This window comes from Ambystoma mexicanum, chromosome 2q, assembly GCF_040938575.1.
Source record: "Ambystoma mexicanum isolate Mex_15411 chromosome 2q, UKY_AmexF1_1, whole genome shotgun sequence".
NCBI classification, from domain to species: domain Eukaryota; kingdom Metazoa; phylum Chordata; class Amphibia; order Caudata; family Ambystomatidae; genus Ambystoma; species Ambystoma mexicanum.
Genome location: NC_090924.1, coordinates 851,163,574 through 851,188,791, shown reverse-complemented (window position 1 = coordinate 851,188,791; position 25,218 = coordinate 851,163,574).

The following is a 25,218-nucleotide window of genomic DNA, read 5'->3' as shown; positions in this document are numbered from 1 at the left end:
TGTAAACCCAGCTGTGCCAATAGCGTTGGCCACTCTCGATGCGGAGAAGGCCTTCGATTCGGTTGAATGGCCTTTTCTCTTCGAGGTCCTCAGGGAATCCTGGTTTGGCCTAGCATATATACGATGGATTAAAATACTGTATTCTGCCCCTAGAGCGGCTATATACACCAATGACGTGACATCCGAACATATCGATCCCTCCCGCGGCACACGTCAGGGCTGTCCTTTCTCCCCAGTCTTATTTGCCCTAGCCATAGAGCCTCTCGCCTGCCACATCCGAGACTTACACGCACTTAGAGGCATTCGCTTCGGTGCACACCTTTCCATCATGTCCTTATACGCAGATGACATACTGCTGTATGTTAAGCACCCACTGCAGAATCTCACTCCCCTAACACAAGAGGTGGTCAGATTTGGGGAGCTGACGGGACTCAGAATCAATTGGACCAAGTCCAAAGTACTTCCAATAACCCCCAGTGTGCAACAGGCTGATGTGGGCGACGGGTTCTGCTGCTGTCCCCAGAAGATACGAAACTTGGGCACTGTGATATCCACCACACAAGAAATCCTGTACAGGGACAACTATGTACATGTATTGGAAACTCTAGAACAGAAGGTAGAGTCATGGTTATTGCTTCCTATATCTCAGGCAGTTCGCCTCACACTAGCGAAGACGGTACTTCTCCCTAAACTCCTGTATATATTTAGCAACGTGCCCTTGTGGCCTCCCAGGTCCGGAAGATGATGACAAGGTTGGTTTGGGCCGGGAAACAGCCAAGAATAGCTAACACCACTCTTACGAGGCCCTATGATCAAGGCGGCCTCGAGTACCCAGACATGTATCCCTACTATCTAGCTGCCCAGACACAATACATTGTGGGGTGGGCTGTCCCGAGTTCCGAATTGCCCCACTCCCATTTGGCCAGAGTTATAAGTGCGCTGGATGATCTGATGGGCCTATTATGGGGTACCCGCGAGGGCACCCCCAGGGGTGAGATTCAACCATTGGCTATAACCTGCAGAGCTTTGGACGTGATAGAGCGCCTGGTAGGCTCCTCCCCATACTATCTACCTACATTTCCAATTTACAACATTGTCGGGACCCCGTTGACTCATGAAAAATCCTTCAAAGAACACTTTCGGGCTCTGGGAGTGCGATCCCTTGGCTATATGGTTCAGGACACCCTTTTTGTGACCTGGGAGGGATTTAGGGAAAATGGTGATTATAACGCCCTGACCCTACTGTACTACTACAGGGTTAGGGGAATATTGAAAAATAAGTGGACTGAGTTCCTACGCGCCCCCACTCCACATCCTGCCCAGTGCTACATCACGCAACCTCTGTCCCCACAGAAGCTAGTATCCACAATTTACAAACTGATTAGAAACGGGCGGAGCATTCATACCCATAGGTACAAAGAAGTTTGGGAAACAGACTTGGGGAATCAGTGAGCGATGACCAGTGGAAATCCATCTGCATCCAGTCTCGCTTCATATCTTTAAACTCCCGATATAGGCTGATTCACTACAAATTCCTCCATCAGATCTACTACTCCCCTGCAGCCCTAAGTAAATTCTTTCCTGATAGTTCCTCAAATTGTAAGAGGTGTGGGATGCAAGCGGCTAATTTCTACTATGTTGCCTGGTGCTTCCCCCGCATTAAGCCTTTTTGGAAAGGGGTGGAAGATGCAATGACAAGTATGCTGCCCTCACCGGGAGAGTACTCCCCGAAACTCTGGCTCTTAACCCTAATTGAAGGAGGCAGCTGCACTTGGCAGCCAGAGCTTGGGGGAGATCCAACCCCCCCACACTCCCGAAGTGGCTGGAAATCATGAGTCCATCTGAACAGAGAGAGACTAGATACGCCTGCACACAACCCCCTCCAGCTGCCCATTTGACTACTGGCCCCCTTTCAGACAATACCTGATGGATAACGCCTCGACTTCCCAAACCCCTGCATCTACCCAGAGCATATATAGGAGGGCTCACCTCTATTCTTCTTTGTGCCATGGATGTATATAAGGACAAGTGCAGTGGTGGTTAGCTAGAGTACTCGAAATGGTTTTATTTTGAACTTTCTTTTGCTGTGTGAGGTGCGGGCCGGTTGCGGTGGAACAGGCGTGAACTTGGTTGTAACAATGCGAGTTTGGTTAGGGGGGAGCTGGGCTCGGCTTCTGTTAGACTATGTTAATAGGGGTGCTATGTGTACTTATCTGTTGAAATTCAATAAAGAAAGTTTGAAAAAAAATGATTGTGGGCCTGCTTCCCAGATGCACTTTTGGATTGCATCGCAGCATTTCTAATCAATATTACTTGTGCAGTGAGTCGGCAGTAGCGGGGGGGGCGGTGAAAACACTCATCGCTACCTGTCTTCTCTACTAGAGGATTGTGTAGCAGGAGGTGTGTTGGGCACTGGCACCATCTGCACCTTCAGAGCACTGTCCTTTTTCCTCTCTCCTTTGGTTGCTCTATTTTCTGAACTCTAATACTTAAGGAACCATCTGATAATGGACCCACTACTAATTTGCAGGGGCATCATGCACAACTTCAGTCCTCTATTGCCACATATTGGGCCACCGAGATTTACTGACCTGCTGGGAAGCTTGAGTCTGCCCTACTACTTTACACTATGTGGAAGGAGCCAGTTGGGGTGGCAGAGTGCCCTAGCCCACATTTAAATTGCTGTATGTAAGGGACTGTCCTCTGTTTGACCTGCGATAGCAACGCCAGAAGAGCGGTTCCTGCCCCCTGATACAACAAATCATTTGAAACTAGTGCTCTAAAAACAAGGGTGAAGCCCCTTTATCCACTACCACTGGAAAGTTGCTGCCTCCTGCCGCCCCCTTGACGATAGAACTGCCAACGCTGCTCACACGGTTTGTCGTCTTTTGGGATTGCAAAGGGCATGGGGCTGTACCCTACTCCTACTGGGGCAACCAGAGCATAATTGAGGCTGAAATCACCAAAAGAGCTGGAAGGAAGCAGAGCCCCATCAACATGTTCACCAAAACTGGCCAAAGGCTCTGACCACCTCGTGTGATGCAGAGCCAGTGAGTGACATTACGGAACCGGCTGAACCGACCTAATTGTAGCGAATGATGGCCTATATGCAGGAGGGTTTTTTTTCAGCTGTCAATGGTAGATTAGACGATATCACTGGCACAATTGGATCTATCAAAGCGAAACTGGAGCAAACGGATTTGCCGCTCAAAGAGGCCGAACATAGGGTAGGGGTGGTAGAGGATGTTGTCTCCCGGTTGAAGACTGATGTTGCTGTCCTCACTAAACAGATCCAATCTGTCACCAGGAAGAATGACGAACTGGGATCCAGGTCAAGTTGAAATAATTGGATAATTGGAGTCCCTGAGAATAACCTAGAAGGCACGATGGAAGACTTTGTAGAACATACCATCCTTTCACTCCTAGACAATCCCAAGCTGTTGCTGCAGTTTGTGATTGAGCATGCCCACCAATCATTGGCACCTAAGCCTAAGCCCGGAGCGCTGCCTCGCCTGAGTTTTGCCAGCCTACTAAAGTATCGTGACAGAGACGCAATCGTCAGGGCCGCCAGAGAAAAGGAAGATCTGCACCTGGGCTCCAGTAGACTGAATTTCTACCCAGACTTCTCTGTGACTGTACAACAGGAAAGGAAAACCTTCTTGTCAGTAAAGAAAAGACTCAGGGAATTAGGTATGAACTATGCAATGTTGCCTCCTGCTAAGCTCCGTATGGAATGCAGCGGCAAAACATACTTCTTTATGATCACTGAGGAAGCCATGAAATTCCTTGATGGATGATGCGCTGCAACATAGGCCAGATTTAAATATTCTTTGCTTTAGTCTTTTCTTTGGTCACCAATGCTTCTACAATTTGTGTTTTGAAGCCACCTAGTATTGATGGCCCTTGCTAGATAAGCCTCACCATTCCAAACACAAGCTGGGGTTATCATGCCCCTTTCAATGTTGTTGTTGCCAGATACAGAAGAAATATTTTTGCTTAACACCATGTTTTTTCACAGCTGCTGCAGGGCCTGGGTAAATAACTGTGTGCTAACCCCCCCATGCAATGTTGCAGAGTTTGGTTGGGTGGTTGTTTTGGGGATAACATCTTCCTGATTGGGGGAAGATGAGGGTCCCGGAAGGGGAAATTATACTAGGGATGCCAATGGCACTTGGTGATGACATAGCAATTACTCTGCGCTGCGGGCAATGCAGGGAAGGCGACTGGCGACCCAGTGAAGTGGAGGAAACATTTGCTCTATGTGGAGCGTCACCACATTAAGATGTTATTCTTGCAGGAAACTCATGCTTTAACTGCGTGCTGTGAGGGGTTTCCAAATTGTTGGGGCAAGAACAGGTTTTACACCATATATTCTACACAATCCAGGGTAGTGATGATCTTGGTCCATGATTTGCTGCCGTTCACGCACAAGAAGGTTCATTTAGACCCGTTGGAACAATGCGTTTTGGTATAAGGAATGCTGGTGGGGCGAGAAATGGTCTTACTGAATGTCTATGGTCCCAATGTAGATGATCCGGTCTTCTATGTTGAACTTGCTGATATGCTGACTTGGTATCCTTTAGTGCCCATATTGTGGGGAGGGGACTTTAACACTATCTTATACGTGAATAAAGATAGTTCTGGCCGATCCCACCAGACGTTGTCTAGGTCCGCATGGCAATACGAGAGATCATGGCCGATTTAGGTTTGGTGGATGTTTGGAGGGTTCTCAACCTGGAAGATAGCACTTACTCATACTATTCTATGGTGCATTATTCTTTTTCCTGCATAGACCTCTGGCTTTTATCAGATGCACTTCTGGGGGGTTTGTCGCAACAAATATATAGGACATACTCTGATCACTCTCCTGTACTGGTCACCATTCGATTAGATGAGCTCCCTGTGGTTTTGTTCTAACTTGATGGGTCCGACTTGATGGTCGTGCAGTTATAAAATGCCTCCGTCCCCAAGTACCGCTCGAGCAGAATATAAACACTGCCCGAGCAATCTTTGAGGCCACAGGAAGGAGTGTTGTCGTCAGCCTGGTATTGAGAACGCCGGAAGGACCCCTGAGTGCTGTAAGGCAAAAGGTTATAATCAGGAATATACTCTATAATGGCAATGGGCAATTGATAGAAAGGGTTAAACAAGATGCAGTGACACCAGCTTACCTAATAGAGATGGAATGTAGGTAGAAAACCTACGCAGGGAAATCCACGGCAAGCTGGAATGATGTAATAGGCACTCCTTCCCAGTACCTCGTGGAGTGTGGCAAGATATGTAGCAAGGCTTGAAGCAATCCGAAGGTTGCAAAACAGAAGGGCAATCCAAGAGCAAGTCCAGAGTATAACAGGGGTCGGATGTCCAGAAAATCAGAGAGCACGCCAAAATCCAAGGGTAATCCAATAGCAAATCGGAAAAGAGTTCCAAGGTCGAAGCAAACAAGAGCAAGGGTAATGCGTGACAGTCCTCCGTAGAAGTTGAAGTAGCTGTGAAGCAAAGACTCTTGTTTGCCGGCTTCTTTTGAAGGGGCGAGTGGTATCACGTGACGTATCACGTGACTGCTCGCGTACGTTGCATGGAGCGCAACGCGGCCAGCGATTGGAGCTGCCGGCACTTCCTGGTATTCTGACGTTGCCGGCTGTGCAAGAGGCGCCATGGCAGACGCCAACGCGGAAAAGGGCGAAACGAGGCAGAACCGCCCAACATGGTATTCCGCCTGCCGTGTTTTCCCTGCTGGTGGTGCGAATGGGAAATACTACGGCGCGAGGCGCCTGAGGAGGAGAGGTGTGAAGAGGGAAAGGTCTTGTGAGAGGGCGTGACAGAGCCCCCCCTCAAAGGCCCACGACCGCGTGGGCTGGAAGGATGCTCTCGATGAAACTTGGCCACCAGGCGAGAAGCGTGAACATCTCGAGCAGCAACCCAGGAGCGATCTTCAGGGCCATAACCCCGCCAATCCACCAGATATTGTAGCCCACCCCTGTGTACACGGGAACCCAGTATTCCCTGGACCTCAAAAACATCAGGAGAAGAGACAGAGACCGGAGCAGGAGGGGCAACTAATCGGGTAGGACCAGGGCAGGGCTTAAGCAGGGAGACATGGAAAACTGGGTGGATTCGCCAAGCAGGAGGTACCGCCAGACGCATAGCCACCGGATTCAGAACCTTGGCCACCTTGTAAGGACCCACAAAGCGAGGGAGAAGTTTGCGACAACCAGGAATGTGTAAATGACGAGTGGAGAGCCAAACCCTGTCCCCCACCTTGTACGCAGGAGCATCCGCCCTCTTCCTGTCAGCTGTGGATTTCATGGAAGATTGGGCCTCACGCAAATGGATCAAAGTCTGGGCATGTACTGACACTAAATCCCTAGCGCAGGCCGAGGCAGCGGGGTTATCAGAAGAGGGGTAATCTGGCAGAGGAAGAGTACGAGGATGTTGGCCATAGAGAGCGAAGAATGGCGAAAAACCAGTAGCAGAATGCAAAGAGTTGTTATAAGCAAATTCGGCAAGATGCAATAAATTAAGCCAAGTGTCCTGATATTGTAACGTTAGGCAACGTAGGTATTGCTCCAATGACTGGTTAACCCTCTCAGTCTGCCCGTCACTCTCTGGATGGTAAGCAGAGGAATAATGAGCATCAATTCCCAACAGAGAGGTGAGGGCCCGCCAGAAACGAGAGGTGAACTGTGTGCCTCGATCGGACACCAAAACATGAGGCAGGCCAAAGAGACAGAAGACAGACTTAAAGAAATGCCTGGCCAAAACCGGGGCTGAGGGTACTCCCTTACATGGTACAAAACGAGCCATTTTGGTATAGGAGTCGACAACAACCCATATAGTATCGAAACCCTGTGTGCGTGGCAAATCAGTAATTAAGTCCATTGAGACCGTGTGCCAGGGACGTGGAGGAACCGGGAGAGGAAGAAGAAGACCCAAAGGCCGGCCCCTACGTGACTTGCCCTGAGCACAGATTGGACAGGTATTGACATAATTCTGTACGTCTCGTTTCATAGCCGGCCACCAACACCATCGTTTGAGTAATTCCAGGGTACGATGCTGCCCGGGGTGACCATTAATGGCAGCATCATGAGACCATTCCAACGCCAAATTCCTGGTTTCACTCGTGGGAAGAAAAAGCTTCCCATGTACAAAGGGCAGCCCATCCTGCATAACGGGATCCCATTCTGTTAGTGACTGTGGATATCGGGAGACCCATTGTCGTATGGTGGACTGCAATGAAGGTGATGGTGTGCAAACACATACTACGTGAGAATCACTCAACAAGGTTTCAGGGAAGGATGGTAGAACTTCCCCCCCGGAGAACGAGACAGGGCGTCTGCTTTCCCATGCCCTACACCAGGTCTATGTTTGACCACGAAGTCGAACGCGGCAAAGAAAAGATGCCAACGTACTTGTCGACTATTGGTACATTTCAAGGAGGCAAGGTCTTGGAGATTCTTATGGTCTGAGAACACCACCGTCTGGTGTTTTGCTCCTAGAAGGTGATGTCTCCAGGTCTGTAAGGCGTCCTTAATGGCCAATAGTTCTTTTTCTGTGACTGTGTAGTGTAATTCACTTGTTGTGAATTTGCGAGAGTGGAATGTCACCGGATGTAGCCGACCAGTGGCAGGACATGGCTGGGACAGTACAGCTCCAAGTGCATAAGAGGATGCGTCTGCCTCAAGGACAAACGGGAGTTCAGGGTCAGGGTGTTGTAACACCGGAGCAGTAGTAAACATAGTTTTCAGAGAATCAAAAGCATTTTGTTGTTTTTCGGACCAGACATAGGGGACTGAAGGACTAGTGAGCGCAGTGAGTGGTGTTACAATAGAAGAAAACCCAGCTATGAACCGTCGGTAAAAGTTGGCAAAACCCAAAAACGACTGTAATTGCTTGAGTGTGGTCGGAATCGGCCAATCGTTTATTGCCCGAACTTTGGACTGATTCATGGAGAGGCCTCCAGGAGAGATATGGAACCCCAAGAACTCAACCTGGCTGGTATGGAAAATACACTTTTCAGGTTTAGCGAATAGTGCATTGGCTTGCAGACGTAACAACACTTCCTTGACATGTTTGATGTGTTCATCGAGAGAGGAAGAGAAGACCAATATGTCATCTAAATACACTACTACGTATGTGTTCAGGATATCGCCAAATATGTCATCCATGAAGCGCTGGAACGTAGCAGGAGCATTACAGAGACCAAACGGCATAACTGTATACTCAAACAGCCCTTGTCGTGAGCAGAAAGCCGTCTTCCATTCGTCTCCCTCTCGTATGCGTATGCGATTGTATGCACCCCGTAGATCCAATTTGGTGTAAATTGTGGCATGAGTAAGTCTGTCCAACAACGGGGTAATAAGAGGAATAGGATAGCGGTTTTTTACTGTGATGGCGTTCAAACGCCTGTAATCAATGCAGGGACGGAGATCCCCTTCCTTCTTTGGCACAAAGAAGATGGGACTTGCAGCTGGAGAGGTTGATGGGCGAACATGACCTAGACGCAGAGCCTGCTGTATGTAATCCTGAAGGACCCGCTCCTATGTTTGGGTTAAGGAGTATATCCGCCCCTTTGGGATAGGGGCGTCTGGGATTAAATCAATGGGGCAGTCGTAAGATCGATGTGGAGGAAGGCCTTCTGCAGAGCCTTTGTCAAACACTGCCCGAAATTCATAATACTCAGGAGGTATTTTATTTGTGACCGCCCCTATCATGTGTGTGTCTGGGGAATCGGACCTGTCTTCTATGTCTAATGAAGCGACTATCCCTAGGATGTCTGCGGGACTGGAAACCTGAGGTGTCTCAAGCAGGCAGTAGTATTGACATGTTTCGGATTCAAAGAGTACCTGACCTGTACCCCAGTTAATCAAAGGATTATGCCTCTTTAGCCAAGGAATGCCCAGGATAACACCAAACTGAGGCGTAGCTATGAGGTCAAAAGTCATGGTCTCTCTATGGACTTCCTGTATGACTAATTCCAAAGGGGCTGTCTGGTGTAAGATCGGCCCAGAGGTTAATGACGTCCCATCTACTGCATGAACTGGTTCGGGGTGTTTCTTTTGGACCAGAGGTAAGTTTAGAGCACTGGCTAGAGCTATGTCTATAAAGCAACCAGTAGCACCAGAGTCGATCACTATTTGTATTGCATGGGAAACTCCTGCAGCTAGGTTTAAGGAAGCTTGCACCACCACAGGTCGAACGGGGCCAAAAGTAAGATCAGAGGTATTAGGTATAGGACTCGCCCCAACCCCTGATCTCAAGGGCGAGTCTTCGGAAAACCCGGAGCTTTGTTTCTTGGTCGACGGGGACACTCCTTTACAAAGTGCCCATTGAGTCCGCAGTAGTAGCAAGCGTTGTCTGCCCTCCTGCGCTCCCGTTCGGCATGTGTAATAGGACTGCGTACCCCGCCGATCTGCATGGGTTCAGGTAAGGTGCTAGATGAGGTTGAAGATGAGCTCTGGGATATCCCTGCTTCCCCCTTACGTTCTGCCCGCCTGGCGTCGATTTGCAAGGTTAAATCTACCAGATCAAGATAAAGCGAGGGAAGGGAGGGCACTACAGACAAAGCATCCTTCATGGAACCACACAGACCCCGATAATAGATCACTGCCTTCTTATTCTCTGGCCATGAAGTCTCGGTGGCGAGTTGATTAAACTTGGTAATATACTCAATGAGAGTAGATCGACCTTGAGTGAGATCTAAGAGCTCCATGTCTCTGGATTGGGCTTTATATCTAGTGTCAAAAACCTTAGCCATTTCTTGAGTCAATAATTCGAAATCGTACAGAGCGGGATGATTGCTCTCCAAAAACGGATTAGCCCATGTGGCTGCTACACCCGACAAATGGGAGAGTAGAAAAGCCGCTTTAGAGACTGGATCAGAGAAAGCTTGAGGTCGGCATAAGAAATGTAGTTTGCACTGATTTATAAAAGTGCGATATTTCAAAGGATCTCCCTGGTACCTCTCAGGGGCTGCTAGAGGAAATGGAGTCTGAACCACCACAGACGGGACTGGCAAAGTAAGTGGAGTGATGGGGGTGTTTTGGGATGAGGCAGCATCGCCGAACTCAGCGTCAGCAGGTAAGGGATGTCGGGTGCTTTGCATGGCATCAAGACGATGGTTCAGTGCAGTGGTGGCAGAGGCTAAATCAGTGCGGAGGGCAGTGGTAGCTACTGCCATATCTGTCCTAAGCGATGTCACTGCTTGCATTAAAGCAGTCACAGGGTCCCCGGCTGAAACATCCATAACTGGACGACCATAAGGCTTCACAGTCTGTTCTAACTTGATGGGTCCGACTTGATGGTCGTGCAGTTATAAAATGCCTCCATCCCCAAGTACCGCTCGAGCAGAATATAAACACTGCCCGAGCAATCTTTGAGGCCACAGGAAGGAGCGTTGTCGTCAGCCTGGTATTGAGAACGCCGGAAGGACCCCTGAGTGCTGTAAGGCAAAAGGTTATAATCAGGAATATACTCTATAATGGCAATGGGCAATTGATAGAAAGGGTTAAACAAGATGCAGTGACACCAGCTTACCTAATAGAGATGGAATGTAGGTAGAAAACCTACGCAGGGAAATCCACGGCAAGCTGGAATGATGTAATAGGCACTCCTTCCCAGTACCTCGTGGAGTGTGGCAAGATATGTAGCAAGGCTTGAAGCAATCCAAAGGTTGCAAAACAGAAGGGCAATCCAAGAGCAAGTCCAGAGTATAACAGGGGTCGGATGTCCAGAAAATCAGAGAGCACGCCAAAATCCAAGGGTAATCCAATAGCAAATCCGAAAAGAGTTCCAAGGTCGAAGCAAACAAGAGCAAGGGTAATGCGTGACAGTCCTCCGTAGAAGTTGAAGTAGCTGTGAAGCAAAGACTCTTGTTTGCCGGCTTCTTTTGAAGGGGCGAGTGGTATCACGTGACGTATCACGTGACTGCTCGCGTACGTTGCATGGAGCGCAACGCAGCCAGCGATTGGAGCTGCCGGCACTTCCTGGTATTCTGACGTTGCCGGCTGTGCAAGAGGCGCCATGGCAGACGCCAACGCGGAAAAGGGCGAAACGAGGCAGAACCGCCCAACATGGTATTCCGCCTGCCGTGTTTTCCCTGCTGGTGGTGCGAATGGGAAATACTACGGCGCGAGGCGCCTGAGGAGGAGAGGTGTGAAGAGGGAAAGGTCGTGTGAGAGGGCGTGACAGGTTTGCACTAACTGGCGATTTAAGTCTCAGGCACTGACCGACGTGTCCTTTGAGTCCAACTTTGCTGTACGACCATACTTTGAGTTGAACAAGGGATCCGTCTCATCAGTGGGTATTTTATGGGAGGCTTTTAAAGCATATATTTGGTGTATATCTATTGGTACGGAGAGCAGTGACCTAAGATCCATTTGGCGTGACATCCGAAATAGTGAAGAAAACCTCTGGCTTTTAGAGCAGCGGCACTCGCCTGTCCTCCCTCTGCTATGGTCTTGCAGGTTAAGGCAGCGATAGATGACGTTAGAGACCATGCAGCGAGAGAACTGAAGTTCTTAAGTATACCAATGGCCGCAAGGTGATATGGAGAGGGTTAACGCCCGCGTAGGTTACTTGCTTGCTTAGTCAAGCAGGCGAATGGGGTTGTTGCATCCCGTTGATCAGGAATGAGGCAAATGCCTTGTCCATACATTGTCAGAGGTTAACAAAGTATTTAAGAACTTGTATTGGAGGTGTTACGCGAACAGAGACACTTGAATTGATGCTGACATAGAAATAGTTCTGGAGCGACTCCCACTTACATGTGTGTCGGATGAGGTCAGTGCTCAGTTAGATCTTCATATCTCCTGTGAAGAAATTGCTCGGGCCATTGATGGTCTGGCTACTGGGAAGGCATCTGGGCCTGATGGCCTCACAGCCGTGTTTTATACACACTTTTAGTCTGCTCTGGTGACAAATCTTCACAGTGTGTGGGTGGAAGCCTTCGAGTCCTTCAAGCTTCCGAGTTCCATGAGGGAGGCAGTGATCATGGTGTTATTGAAACCTGATAAACTGGCCGACATTTGCGGGTCTTATCGACACCTCTCTCTGATAAATTCAGATGTCAACATTTTGCGAAAATTCTAGCCTCTCGATTGTCTCCTTACATGTACATGACCTACATTATACATCCTGATCAGTCAGGTTTTTTACCCGGCCGCTCCACTGCACTTAACCTGCGCAGACTCTTTAACGTTCTGGCACAAATACATCCATGCTCCTAAGTTGTGGCGGCCACACTAGATATACAGTGGCAAAGGTCAGTACCAATGGGATGATGTCGGCCCCAATTCACATAGCCATGGGCACTCGACAGTGGGGGCCCCTGTGACCCTTGCTCTTTGCCACAACCATTGAGCCGTTGGCAGACAATATCTAGCACAGATACAGGAATAGGGGCATTCGTATAGGCAGAGAGCTGGAAATTATCTCTCTATATGCAGACAATGCAATATTATAGATCAGGGATCTGCAAACCCACTTACACCCCACGATGCGTGACGTTGTAGCATTTGGGGAATGTTCCGGTCTCCAGGTGAACTGCAGTAAATCCAAGCTTTTCCCTCTTACCAACGCCATGACTGAACCCCGGGAACTGCTTGGGTTTGGGTGGGCTCCAACTACGGTGCAGTATCTGGGAGTCACGGTCGCTCAGCACCATGCTGCCCTACATGATTCTTACTATGCTTAATACCTGGCGCACCTTACATTTAAACTTACGTCCGGGCGCAGCTGCCCCTGACCATCGTGGGAAATATTGCTCTACTTCAGATGACAGCCCTTCCTAAGATCCTTTACCTTTTTCAAAATATACCTGTATGGCCTGGCAGGGCATTCATAAGAGAATTAACAGTTGCAACCAATGCCTTTGTATGGCACTCGGGTCCGGTGCACCTCGAAATGGGATACTTTGACTATGCCTTATGCGCAGAGGGTTTGCTGCACCCGATTTTCAGATATATTGGCTAGTAGCGCAGGCGCAGTTCGCAGCCTTCTGGTTTATGGGGGGAGAGATCATCCTGCGTGTTAAACTTGAAAAACACTCGCCAGGCGAGCGAGACGCTAGATCTCTGATGGTGCCCCCAATGCTGGCAGATGCTCGTCCATTTGATCCTGCAAGTGTCACTTCTCTGGCTTGGAGCAAAGGTTGGAAGTTATTGGGAGTTGCTCCTCCATACCACAGCAATTTTCCACTTTGGAACTGTGATCAGGAAATTATCGGGGTAGATGTGGGCACTGAACGGCGCTGGACTCAAAATGGATTTAGCAGACGGGGGAGCATGTTTCTAAATGGGAAATGTGTCTCTGCTGATGATAAACCTGCACTGGCTTCAATATATTGGTGTTTGCAGGAAATTTAGGAGCCAATGGAAATGCTTCCCTGTGGAGCCTGACACTCATTCCTTAAACGGGCATAATATGGAAGCTTGTAGCTCTCATGGTATGGTTTCCTCGCTATATAGGCTAATACAAGACCGAATGCTGAAACCTCTAGTAAAGTTACGAGCTAAATGGGCGACAGACATGAACCTCGAGATTACAGATGACATCTGGGGACATGTGTGCACAAACTTGGAGGTCTCCTTTAATTCCCGAGTTCATTTGTTACAATTGAAAGTCCTTCACAGATATCATTATACGGGATGAGTTTGAAATTGTTTTCCCAAGCAGCCACAGGATGTTTTCCTAGGTCTGAGGGGGAAGATGTTGGGTACTTCCACATGGTGTGGAGCTGCCCCAAGCTAGATGTCTACTGGAATGATGTCTGTACTATCCTCACTGATATAACTGATATAACTGAAATTGTGCTCAACGGCTCCCCCATGCAATTCCTTTTTCATGTATTTGAAGATCATAATGGGAGACAGCGGAAGCTGGTGAATTTATGATTATTGCTTGCTATGCAATGTTTGTTATTGCACTGGTCAAAGTCCACTGTGCCATCACTGGACCAATGGATGAAGTCTGCTGCTTGGGCAAGCGACACTGAAGAGCAATGGGTCCCTACGCAGCCATCGGCGAGCTTCCCGAAAGACATATGGCTGCCCTTCAGAGATTACCCGCACAATAGTGGTGATTGCCTGTCTGACTAAATGGGCTTTCCCGAATCCCCCTGCCATGCTACCAACACATCCTACACTGTGGATATCCCTTTACTCATGCACGTCGCTCTTCTAATTGTTTACTGCCGTCGTCTCAAATGCAATGCCTATCTATATATGGGTTTGTATACTCGCTGCTAATTTGTATGTTACTTTTCACACAATAATTTTGTAATGTTCGGAACCAAGTGCTTCAATAAAGACAGTTTCACCAAAAAAAGAAGATTAGGAAGGTAGAACTAGGTAAAGCCTCAGTTACTGGCCAAGGCAACAGAATTGTGTGGACAGAGGCCAATTTAGAAAGGGCTAATGAGTATATTGCGTGGATAGTTTGTCCCCCGGAAGAACTACTTAATCACTGTAAAGGAGATTTGGGAGAACTATTTGCGCTAATAAAGCCTTGGCTGTATATGGCAGGTAAGAGGACAGTACAAGGTAAGGACAACCCCTCAATCTTTGATTATGCAATCCACATGAAAAAGCACCAGCTACGTAAGAAAGTGACGGACATTAAGAAAAATAATAACCTGAACTATCAAGAACAAAAGATTGAGATTGGGTCTATGTGTTCCAAATATAAGAATTGGCTACGTAGCCATAAATCCAGCCTTGAATCAGCTAACTGGAAAATGGTGTATGGCCTGATTCGCACACACGACTCTAGGAAATTCCGGTATCTTTATCACACTTATCTGGCTGCAACGGCTCCTGAAGAAATCTGTGCCATAGCGGAAGAATATTGAAAGGCACATGTAAAGGCTTATAATGGGATCAATTTAATTTGAAACATGAATCCTCTTTTGTAAATACGGGGGTTCCGGTATTGAGTATTGGAATTATTGATATTCTAGACATATTGGCAAGGTTAAAACCATCCAGACCGCCTGGACCGGATGGCTTAGCCAATGTCGTACTGAAGTCTAATGCTCACTTTTGGGCCAGAGTTTTGCATGAAATGCACCTTAAAATAAGCACTCTAGTGAGCTGGCTTAACTCAATACTGGTCCCAATACAAAAACATGGCTCCTGCACTGATTTCGACAAATACAGATTACTAGCCATGTTAGATACAAGATGCAGAATTTTCACAACAATACTATTACAATTGTTGAATAAGTGGATTAGCGATAAACAGTTGCTCAAACCCCACCAGTTGGGATTAGGAAGGGCTATTCCATTATACAGGCTATCAGGGCATTGCGCCTGTTAACAGCTGATGTGTTCAACGGGTCAGATGGAGACTTCCTATTCTTTGTTGATTATACAACAGCATTTGATTGTGTTGATCACCACATCCTATGTACCAAACTGGAAAGATAGGGCATTGACAAACATCTAATATATTTTATAAAGGTCCTTGATTCTGATACAACAGTCACGTACGACTCCCATAAAAGAGGGACATTTCTTCCTCGATGCCTACTAGTAGAGGTTTGCAGCAGAGATGCATTCTTGCACCCCTGTTATTCAACCTCCATGTGGCAGACACGGGGGAGAGCTCCTGTGCGATCCAGCTTTTCCACCATGTATTGGTGGGGTTACGGTGCCATGGATCACTTATGCCGATGATACGTTTTTACTTGACCGCACACCTCCTGGCTCGCAAAGAGTCATTGATCTCTTGGCTCAGTTTGCTGAAGTTAACCAATTGAAAGTCAACTATGCAAAGACCAAGGTCATGCATTTTCGGGGCAAAGACCATTGCCCTGCCAGCTTCAAATGGCATATTGGTGGCACTAGATTAGAGTTTGTCAATGCTTATGTTTACCTTGGTTTACCATTCTAGTGTCCCTACATCTCCCCAATACCATGCCTATATTACGGCTAAAGAGGGGTGACGATGGCTGGTATTGAGGGGATTTATCAAGAGGGTAGGTGGAAATTCTATAGAGGGACTTATTGAAGTGCATACTAAAGCAATTGTTCCTTGTATTTTATATGGTTTAGAAACGATTCCTGAAAAGCATCTGGGCTGCCTAGATAAATTAGAAGGGAAAATACCCGGGTCACTTTTGGGCATTTCGATGTCAGTTCCGGTGGCCCTTATGAGAATTGAACTTGGAACTCCGTCTCTATATACCATTAAAAAATTAACCTGTAGTAAGCTATTTCTAAAAATAAATGAAGCTATCACCACATCGGATCCTCCAGATATATTCTCGATGTTTAACCTATATGCTCATTATCGGAGGGGTAATAGTGCATATTCCGAATTGACTGATTTCATGCCCATTTGGAGAACATGGGACTACCCCTGGCAAACGCTCTGAAGAATATGTTAAACAAATCTTAAACATTTCAGATACTTGATTAAGACATGTACTTGCACTTGGAAAAGCTTCATCATATATCTGTGTTTAAATATTCTGCTGGTTATGGAGTTTATTGCTGCGTGGCAGAATATTCCTTGTGAAAAAAGATTGTCGTTTCTGTGCTAAGTCCACAGAATCCAGCTGGCACATTTTGACTGCATGTGAGAAGGCAAATTACCTTTATTTTAAAGGATATGAGCGTTTTTGCACATGGCCAGACAGCATTGTAACAGATCAGTTTGGTCTACAATTGTGGCAGCAGAATACTTTGTGATTACTGCTGCAGCAATGCATGTCTGGGAGAGTATACAATGTATATTACTAACCAAGAGGCACTGAACTGACTTGAACTTTCCAAAAGGCTGAATGGTGGCATGACTAATTAAGCAATAAGCCCAGAGCATGGGGGGCATTACCAGTTCAGGTAATGCCTAGGGGTCCAAAGTTACAGGCCTGAAGACCGGGGTACTAAAAGCATTTATTTTCTGTTCCGAAACGCTCTGGTGTTTCGGAACTTTTTTTTTTTTTTTAAATGCCTGCTAGGTTTCCATGGCAGGCATTGGAAACAATGAAAAAGGTAAACAAACAAAATGGCCACCATGGAAAGGGAGAAGGGACTACATTTAGGACTACATTTAGTCCCTTCTCCCTTTCCATGGTGGCCATTCAAAAAAGGAAACTTTTTTTTGCTGTTTCCAACGTGTCCACTCCTGAAGAGGAGCAAAAAAAAAGGTAGGTGGAGAGAATTAGGGGGAGGTAAGCTAAATCTGTGGAGGGGGTGGGTAAGGGAGGTGGAGCACGTACCTCTTTACCCGGTGGGGGAAGATGGCGGCCTCCAGCTGTGAGGTGGCTCAGAGCAGGGGGATTACCGCTGGTAATTCCCCCATTCTGAGCCTCCTCATTGGCTGAGAAGCTGACACCTCTCTCCCCACCAGGTACGAATCATTAATAGAATAGGCATTGAAGTACATTACAGTTAATAATAGGTAAAGTGACAGGAATTTGAATGGAAGCTCTTATTAATTTTAATAATCTAATGCAAATAGATACTTCATAATAATGGTAGGGCATTAAATAGCAGTGAATGAATTGATTGATGATTTTATATATTGATGTTCTTATATGTATCAATTAGTAGCATATGAACTGCTTGATTACTTTCTTTTTTGCACTGATGATTTTATATGTAAAGTATATTTTGTCGTTTTTTACTATTGAGTGTTGTGAAATGTATGCAAAGGCTTAATGTATTAGCCAAAAGCATTACATAAAAAAAAATAAAAAATCATTAATGTATGCTTTTTCAACAAAGGGATGTGCAGGGGTCGCAAATATAATCTACACTCGAAATACAGTAAGAGGCTGCAGGTCTGTGGTAGGAGAAAGCAGGGAAGCGCGCCTCACACACTACCACACAGTGCTTCAGACAAAACACCGGTCTGACTGACGTTCATGTCGACACGAACAATACACCATCTGTTAGGTGGGCAGGTGCTGCCATGGCAGATAGCGCAGTGCCAGCAATGTCAACAAGTACGTTTCAGAAAAGCACATGCTGAGATGGCGGAGAGAAAGGAGGCCCAGCCTGGATCTGGGGTTGCTGGCAGCTTGTGTGGGCACTTCATAAACACAGTCCTCATCCCTGGGTTTCCCCTGTTGAATATGAGCCAAAACCACGAGTCTGCCTCGGAGGAAAAGGAGGGTGATGTACAGTAAATAGACCATTCTTTAGAGGTGAGCTAATGTAGACATAGGTAGCAACAGAGGATCTCATGGCTGCGAAGCGTTGGGAGTGGCGGGCTAATTGCTGCTGCACTGGTGTAACAAGAACCACCCCCATTACTACTAGGGCTGGCCCAGCCCTCAATTTCCTTCGCCAGTTTGAATGCACTTGTTATCCTGAGGTTTTGACATCCAGGTGGAGCCCGTTGATAATACCTCTGGGGAGGCAAGATGATGCTGATGGTAATGTGGCTATAGTCACCCATCGCCCCTGTGCATCTAATGTGTCTAGGTTAAACATGGTGGCAAGTGGTTAGATCAGAAACGCTGTACAGTGAGCAGAACAATTCCTTCTAGGATGCTTTACAGGGGGTCAAGGCAATAGTCTTGCAGGTTCAAGCCTGGTGGTGGAGGGGGGGAATACCCGGGTACGCATGGACTTGGAACACACAGACTGACAGCAATAATTCTGTAATTTATATGAAGACAGTAATATTTACATAGTATACTGTTATTTGAATTTGCATTCATCCCTCGAGGGGCGGGGGTGGAACTGGGGGAAGAGCTGATTCCACGGCAGGTCTCTGCGCCCCTTCCCTGGTAAAGTAGGGGTGTAGTGATGATTCCACTGCAGGTTTCTGCGCCCCTTCCCTGGTAAACTAGAGGTGTGGAGATGATTCCACTGCAGGTCTCAGGACCCCTTCCTTGGTAAAATAGGGGTGTAGAGATTATTCCACGGCCGATCTATGGGCCCCTTCCGTGGTAAACTTGGGGTGTACAGATGATTCCATGGCAGGTCTCTGGGCTCCTTCCCTGGTTAGAATATTTTAAGAGCAGCAGTGATACCAGAAGTGATTTAGGTTTCTAAGGCTTTTCAGCAGCATGTTGCCCAATAAAAATTATAAAAACAGATTCACAATGACCACATACACAAAAGAAAAACTAATGTGAATGATATTAAAGGATTTAGAATCATTATCAAGACAGTGGTGCTTTGTTTGTGCACATGTGACACTAAACACAATATCATGCGATTTGTAAATGTACTTCATCATAGTCGGCCTGATTCACAGTGGAGTGCACTGAGCAACAACACAGGAATGCCATATGGCAGGCACAAGTATTGAAGAATACACTCATAAAGCAGGAGAGTAGAACCATAATATATCATTTGGAATAGAGTGTAACACGTGTTCCCAAATCAACACATTCCTTCACTGTCTGGAAATATATTTTTGAAGGGACCTCAAAGGTTTGAGACCAAGTAAGTGCCATGGCAGATAGCTAGGCGAGTTAAGCAGGTAGCACATTCCCTGTTACACCTGAATATTTATCATAACAAATCAATTGCTAGTGCAGGCAAAGACACAATCGATTTACAGACTATGCACAGATAACTCAGAGAGGATTATGCTAACATATAGATTACTAATCTTTAATCAGTTCGAAATATATACATATTGCATTACATCAAATAAGAAAATGTGAAGCATGACAGAAGGCTGCTTACTAAAATCAAAGTCATTACCAAATAATAATGAAAATAACTGTCACCAAATATTTGTTTTTTTATTAGATCAAAATTCTCATTATTTAATTGCACCAAATGTATTGCCTATTAACAAACATACAACATTTATGTGTGTGAAGCATTCCCAACATGGTTCAGTCCTATACACCTGACTTTTGGACATTCTTCATAGCAACTATTTCATAGGCTTTTTAGATATATATGATGAATAGGAGTCTGCTTCAACGATTTGCTGTAAAAGTGACTTTACCTTGTCCTCTGTTACTGTAAATCACAAAACATCATGTGTACTACTTTGTATTGAAATCTACAAAATATCAAATAAAAGTATGTCTTAGTATTACCTAAGAGGTTGAGTTGAGTGTCCCATCAACAATCTCTCCCCTTTTGATTGGTGTGTGGGCGCTGGTGCCAACCAATTCAGGGGCACATTGCAAGGACCTGGTGGCACCAAACCAAAGGACACAATCCAGTGTGCTGTGATACCAAACCCAGGGACAAAATCATGGTCATCCATATGCGGTGCACCCTTATCCCGCAAGACCTCCCACTCATCATTTCCTCAGGTGGTAAACAGGTTGTGCAGGGATGCTGCCCTCCTGATGATGGCACACACTGCTGTTTTCTGTGGCAACTAGGAACCTGCCATTTCAGCAGGCAGCGGGGTTCCCTATGCATGGGCCATGCACAGACGCCAGTGTCTGTCACATGCATGCAATGCAAATTCTGGATGCCACAGTGTAACAAAAACTCCTTACCACCAATCTGATGCCTTTCGAACACCGTTAGTGCCATCAGATTGCAGCAACAAGAGTCCTTGCTTTCAGCACAGACTTATTCTCTCTGTTGTCCAGCCCCAGGGTAGATGCCTGACCATTTCCTTGGATCATTTGTCCCCAGACGTTGGGAGGTAATCACGTCTGATGGCATTCAGTATCCCTGGACCTCCTCTGGCCTCTACAACACAATCTACTTATGCAGCTTTGTCTCAACTCACCCAGCGCTCCATCTCATGCCAATCAGATGGAGTCTTTGGTCATTGTATGCCCAGTGATGCCTGCAATGGGTTTTGGGGAAAACGTAACAATGTATGGACTACAAACCCCAGCAGCTCCATCATGGTCAGGTGTCACCTCGCTGTAAGCATGTTGAGAAAATGGCATGAATTAGTTCAAGACAGCCCTCCACATATATTGAAGTAAAAGGGTCTAGCTGTTGAAATCCATTGGCTTACCCTCCGTGGTTTCAGGCTTGTTATGTTGTGTTCATCCACTGCTCTTCTGTGCTATCTGACACCTTGGATATCAAACTGTATGTCTGTGTAATTGGACTGTTTCTGGATCTTCCTGCAAAGCTCTGTTACCAGGTACCCTGTAACCGCCCGGCCTGCTTTTTGGTCTGCATTCTGGATTCCCCTGTTGATTTCGATTTCAATTCTGCCCTGACCATTTGGCCTCAATTTTGTGAAGAATGTTATCTCAAATCTGAAAGCTAAACTAAAACAGTCTCTAATGACCGTCTTACTGGAAGAGTGAGAGGTTGAGGTATGACCTCACCATGAGGTATAACCTAAAGAAGGTACTGAGGAAAGTAAATATTACAGTTAAGTTGCTGGACAAAGGGTTTTCTCCTATCTTAAGCAATGAAGTTAAGAGACTGTCTATTGAAGAAGAGGCTTTTGGTATCAGAACTCAAGGAGTGGAACAGTCTAACAGTCATCCACCTGACCGTTTCCCATGGTGGCTGATTCGTATCCCTGGGCTATTCTGTCGGGGAAAGTCTTGATGCCTTCCTGAGAAACCCTTGTACTCATGGAGCCAAGGGCCTGAGAAGTTGTCTCTTTGTACCAACGTGATTTCATGATTTCATCCTCTCTCGTGTTAACACAGGTACATTAGAGGGCGTATCTCCTAAGGGAAGGAAAGCACTTGAGGAATCTCTCTCTCACTCTCCCTCTCATGCACACTCTCTCTCTCAGCTTCTCATCCTTGTACTGAGAGTCCTACTGGTCACATCCTTTTTCCATGCAGGTCCCTCGATCAGCCAACAACCGCAAACACTACTACAGTCCCACCTCACTGCGTTACTGCATTGACACCACACCCAACCCCCTCAGCGGACACCGTCTACCTATTTTGCTTTCAGAGAGGAGATGCAAATCGGGTGGGAAACAGGTAGGGGTATGCAGGGCATCCTCAGCAACCACATAAGCTTAAAAGATCACCTCAGACACTTCAGGCCCTTTGCAAGCTGGAATCCCTGCAGGTTCGACTCAGCCCCAAAACTCCCACTCACTTTGCCTTAACTGCTGCTTTTTGACTCTGCGTCTGTAAGATGGTGGGCAGCACACACTCGTTTGAAGCCTGGCTGGCAGCTGTATACATTCATAATTATTATTATTATTACTATTGTATTTATTGAGGACGGACCTAGTTTTGAGAGGTAACAGAGTGCTTTACAGAGGTACACAACAGTACAGATGCATACCAGAGCGCTTTTCAAAGGTAACAACAGAACAGATATACAGAGGGCAGTAGTATACAGAGGGGCACAGTGGAGGGGTACAACTCCACTGGGTGGCGAGGACGAGGGGGGCAACATCAAGCGAGTCAGGTGGTGCAGGGGCAATGTGATGGCATAGGTGTTAAGGAGAAGAGACTCATTGAAGTGGTGGGTCCTTTCTGAATTGTAGGAGCGTGGGGGCAAGTCTGATGCTGATGGGGAAGAGGTTCCATACTCTTGGTGGTCCTTTCCTTTTTGCACTGGTGGATTTCAAGTCTGCATGTGTCCTGGTTTCTGGTGGTGTGCTGTCCGCCGGAGATGCTGAGTTTCTCTGCGAGATAGCTGGGTGACATGAAGGCAACTGCCTTATAGATGATACAGCAAGACTTGAAGGTGATTTGTGCGTACAGTGGGAGCCAGTGAAGGTCGATGAGGGCCCGACTGATGTGGTTTTATCTGCGTAGACCCTTCTCTGGAAGGACAACGGGAGGCCTTCGAGGAGTGCATTTCCCCAATCCAGGTGGGATAGAACAAGTGCTTGAATGGTGGATCTAAAGCTGTCCTGAGAGAGGAAGGGCTTGACTTTCTGCAGGAGGGGAGCTGATACCAAGGTGTCTGAGTGTCATTGACTATGTGTCTCTTGAAGGTGTTTGTCAATGTGGAACCCGATGGACTTGGTGCAGGAGGTGACTCGGATGTGAAGCCCTCAGGTTTCATGGTTTATAGCCAGGTCTATATGATTGGGTGTTCAGTATTGTTGGTGAGGAGTAGGCATTCCATCTTGGAGGGGTTGAGCTTCAAGTATGCACTGGGCCTCCTTAAATGGATCAGTGAGAGGCAGGATTTGAGCCTGTGAATGTCCTTGATGGAGTCGATCTTGAGGTATAGCTGTGTGTTATCAGCATATTGGTGGATGTTGTGTGTGGCTAGGAGGGCACCCAGGGGCTCAACGTATAGATTGAAGATCACTGGGAGAGGATGGAACCCTGTGGGAGTCTACAGGTGACGGGTAGCATTGGCGATTTAGAGGAGTGTGAAGAAACTGCTGGCAGTTGGCAAGGTAAGACTTGAACCAGTGTAGGAGAATGTTTCAGATCCCTGTGCGCCGATGTAGGGTGCCCATAAGCACCTGTTGGTCTACTATGTCAAAATTGGCTGAGAGGTCGAGTATGTTGAGGCCGTCGTCGACCACTTGTATGTTTGCTGTCTCCATGCAGCATCTGGGTCTGAACCCAGATTAGTAGGTTTGAAGGAGATTGTTGCTGAAGTTGTGCGGCTACCACTTTCTCGATGATCTTACCTAGGAAAGGAAGATGGGCGATGGGCCGATAGTTACCTAGGTTGTCAGGATCCAGAGTGGGTTTCTTTAGCAGTTTGTGGATTTTTCCTGTTTTGGGGGTCGATGGGAAGATGCCTTAAGTTATGGAGCTGTTGATGATCTCCAGGTAGGGAAGGATGCTGGGAGGATGTTTTCTGTATACAATGTGACTTTGAGAGCAGCCAGGGTTTCTACCAGTCCTCTGTCGAGAGTGTCTTGAATTTTGTCCAGGGTGTGGAGATTTCGTGAGGAGGGACGTGAGGTGGGTCTGTGGATGCAGGACTGGTGCCCATGTGCTGGTGAATCTTGTTCATTTTGTCAATGAAGAAGGTGTTGATGGCAGTGGATTTTTTGATGGAGTGTGCTGTGGCAGGGTCGGTTAGCAAGTTGACACAGTGCTTGACTGCTTTGAAGAGGGCTATGCTTTTGTTGTCGGCTTCTGCTATGGTATTCTGGTAGTAGAAGGCCTTGGATGTCTTGATTAGTTGTTGGCGGGTCGCTCAGAGTTCCTTGAGGAGCACCAGGCCGGATGTGGTCCTGGAGCGGCACCAGGTTTTCTCTTGTTTCCTAATGACTCTTTTGTTGTGGTTGAGTTCTTGCATGTACCAGGTTGCAGACAGTTTCGGTTTGCAGGTGCGTTATTTCGGATGCATGTGTTCGTTGATGGAGGCTGACAGGGTGGCATTGAGTGCTTCCAGTAGAGAGTCACAATTCGATTGGGAGTGTACAATGTAAGGTGGAGGTTGGCAAGGTCTTCTTTGGAAGGAAGCTCTTGGAGGAGCTGAAGGTTTGTTTGATAGGGTTTTGCTGGGAGTGCTTAACTGGGGTGGTGTGCATGATGTTGAAAGGCATGGGTAGCTGGACAGACCAGTTAAATGGGAGAGGAAATCTATAGTGGAGAAAAGACAGTGTGGTAATCATTAGGTCAATGATGCTACCTTTCTCGTGTGATGGGTCTTTTGTGTGCTATGTGAGGCTGAGGGTGTCGAGAAGGCTGAGGAGAGCTTCCTTCATCAGTTTAGAAGCCTTGTTGCCTGGCAGGTTGAAGTCGCCTAGGAAGATGTTGTTGTCGTCTGTGAATGACATGGTGGTGACTAGATCGGTGAAGTCTCTGATGTAGGTGTTGTTGTGTTTGGGAGGTCTCTAGATGAGATGGAAAGTGACAGTGCCCATCGGGGAAAGCGGGAAATGGCAGGGGAGGACTTTGAAGGAGCCAGTGTTGTTGGGGCGAGAGACACTCTTGGTCTAGGAGTTAAGAGCTGAAAGGAAGAGTCAGCGCTAAGAGGTTGGGATGGGTTTAGGCCACGTGACCTAGATACACCTGCACCTGCTCACCAACTGCAAAGGAAAAGAGGCTGGAGGGATGCTTAAGTAAGGAAAAAGAGTGGCAAAACAGGAAGGTTCCTGCAGTTTAAAGTGATTGGCATGTGGGTGGGGCTTAGGCCACGCAACCTAGATCCACTTGCATCTGCTCACCAACTGCAAAGGAAAAGAGGCTGGAGGGCTGCGTAAGTAGAAGAAATGCTGGCAAAACAGGAAGGCAAAAACAGTTTAAAGGGATTGACAGGTGGGCGGGGCTTAGGCCATGTGATCTAGATCCACTTGCACCGGCTCACCAAATGCACTCATGTGCAGCCTTCACAGTACCGAAATGTCTTTTATCGCTGGGTTCAAGGCATGCAGCGTTTCATTTGCAACATTTACTGTAGCTCCATGTTACTGCACTTG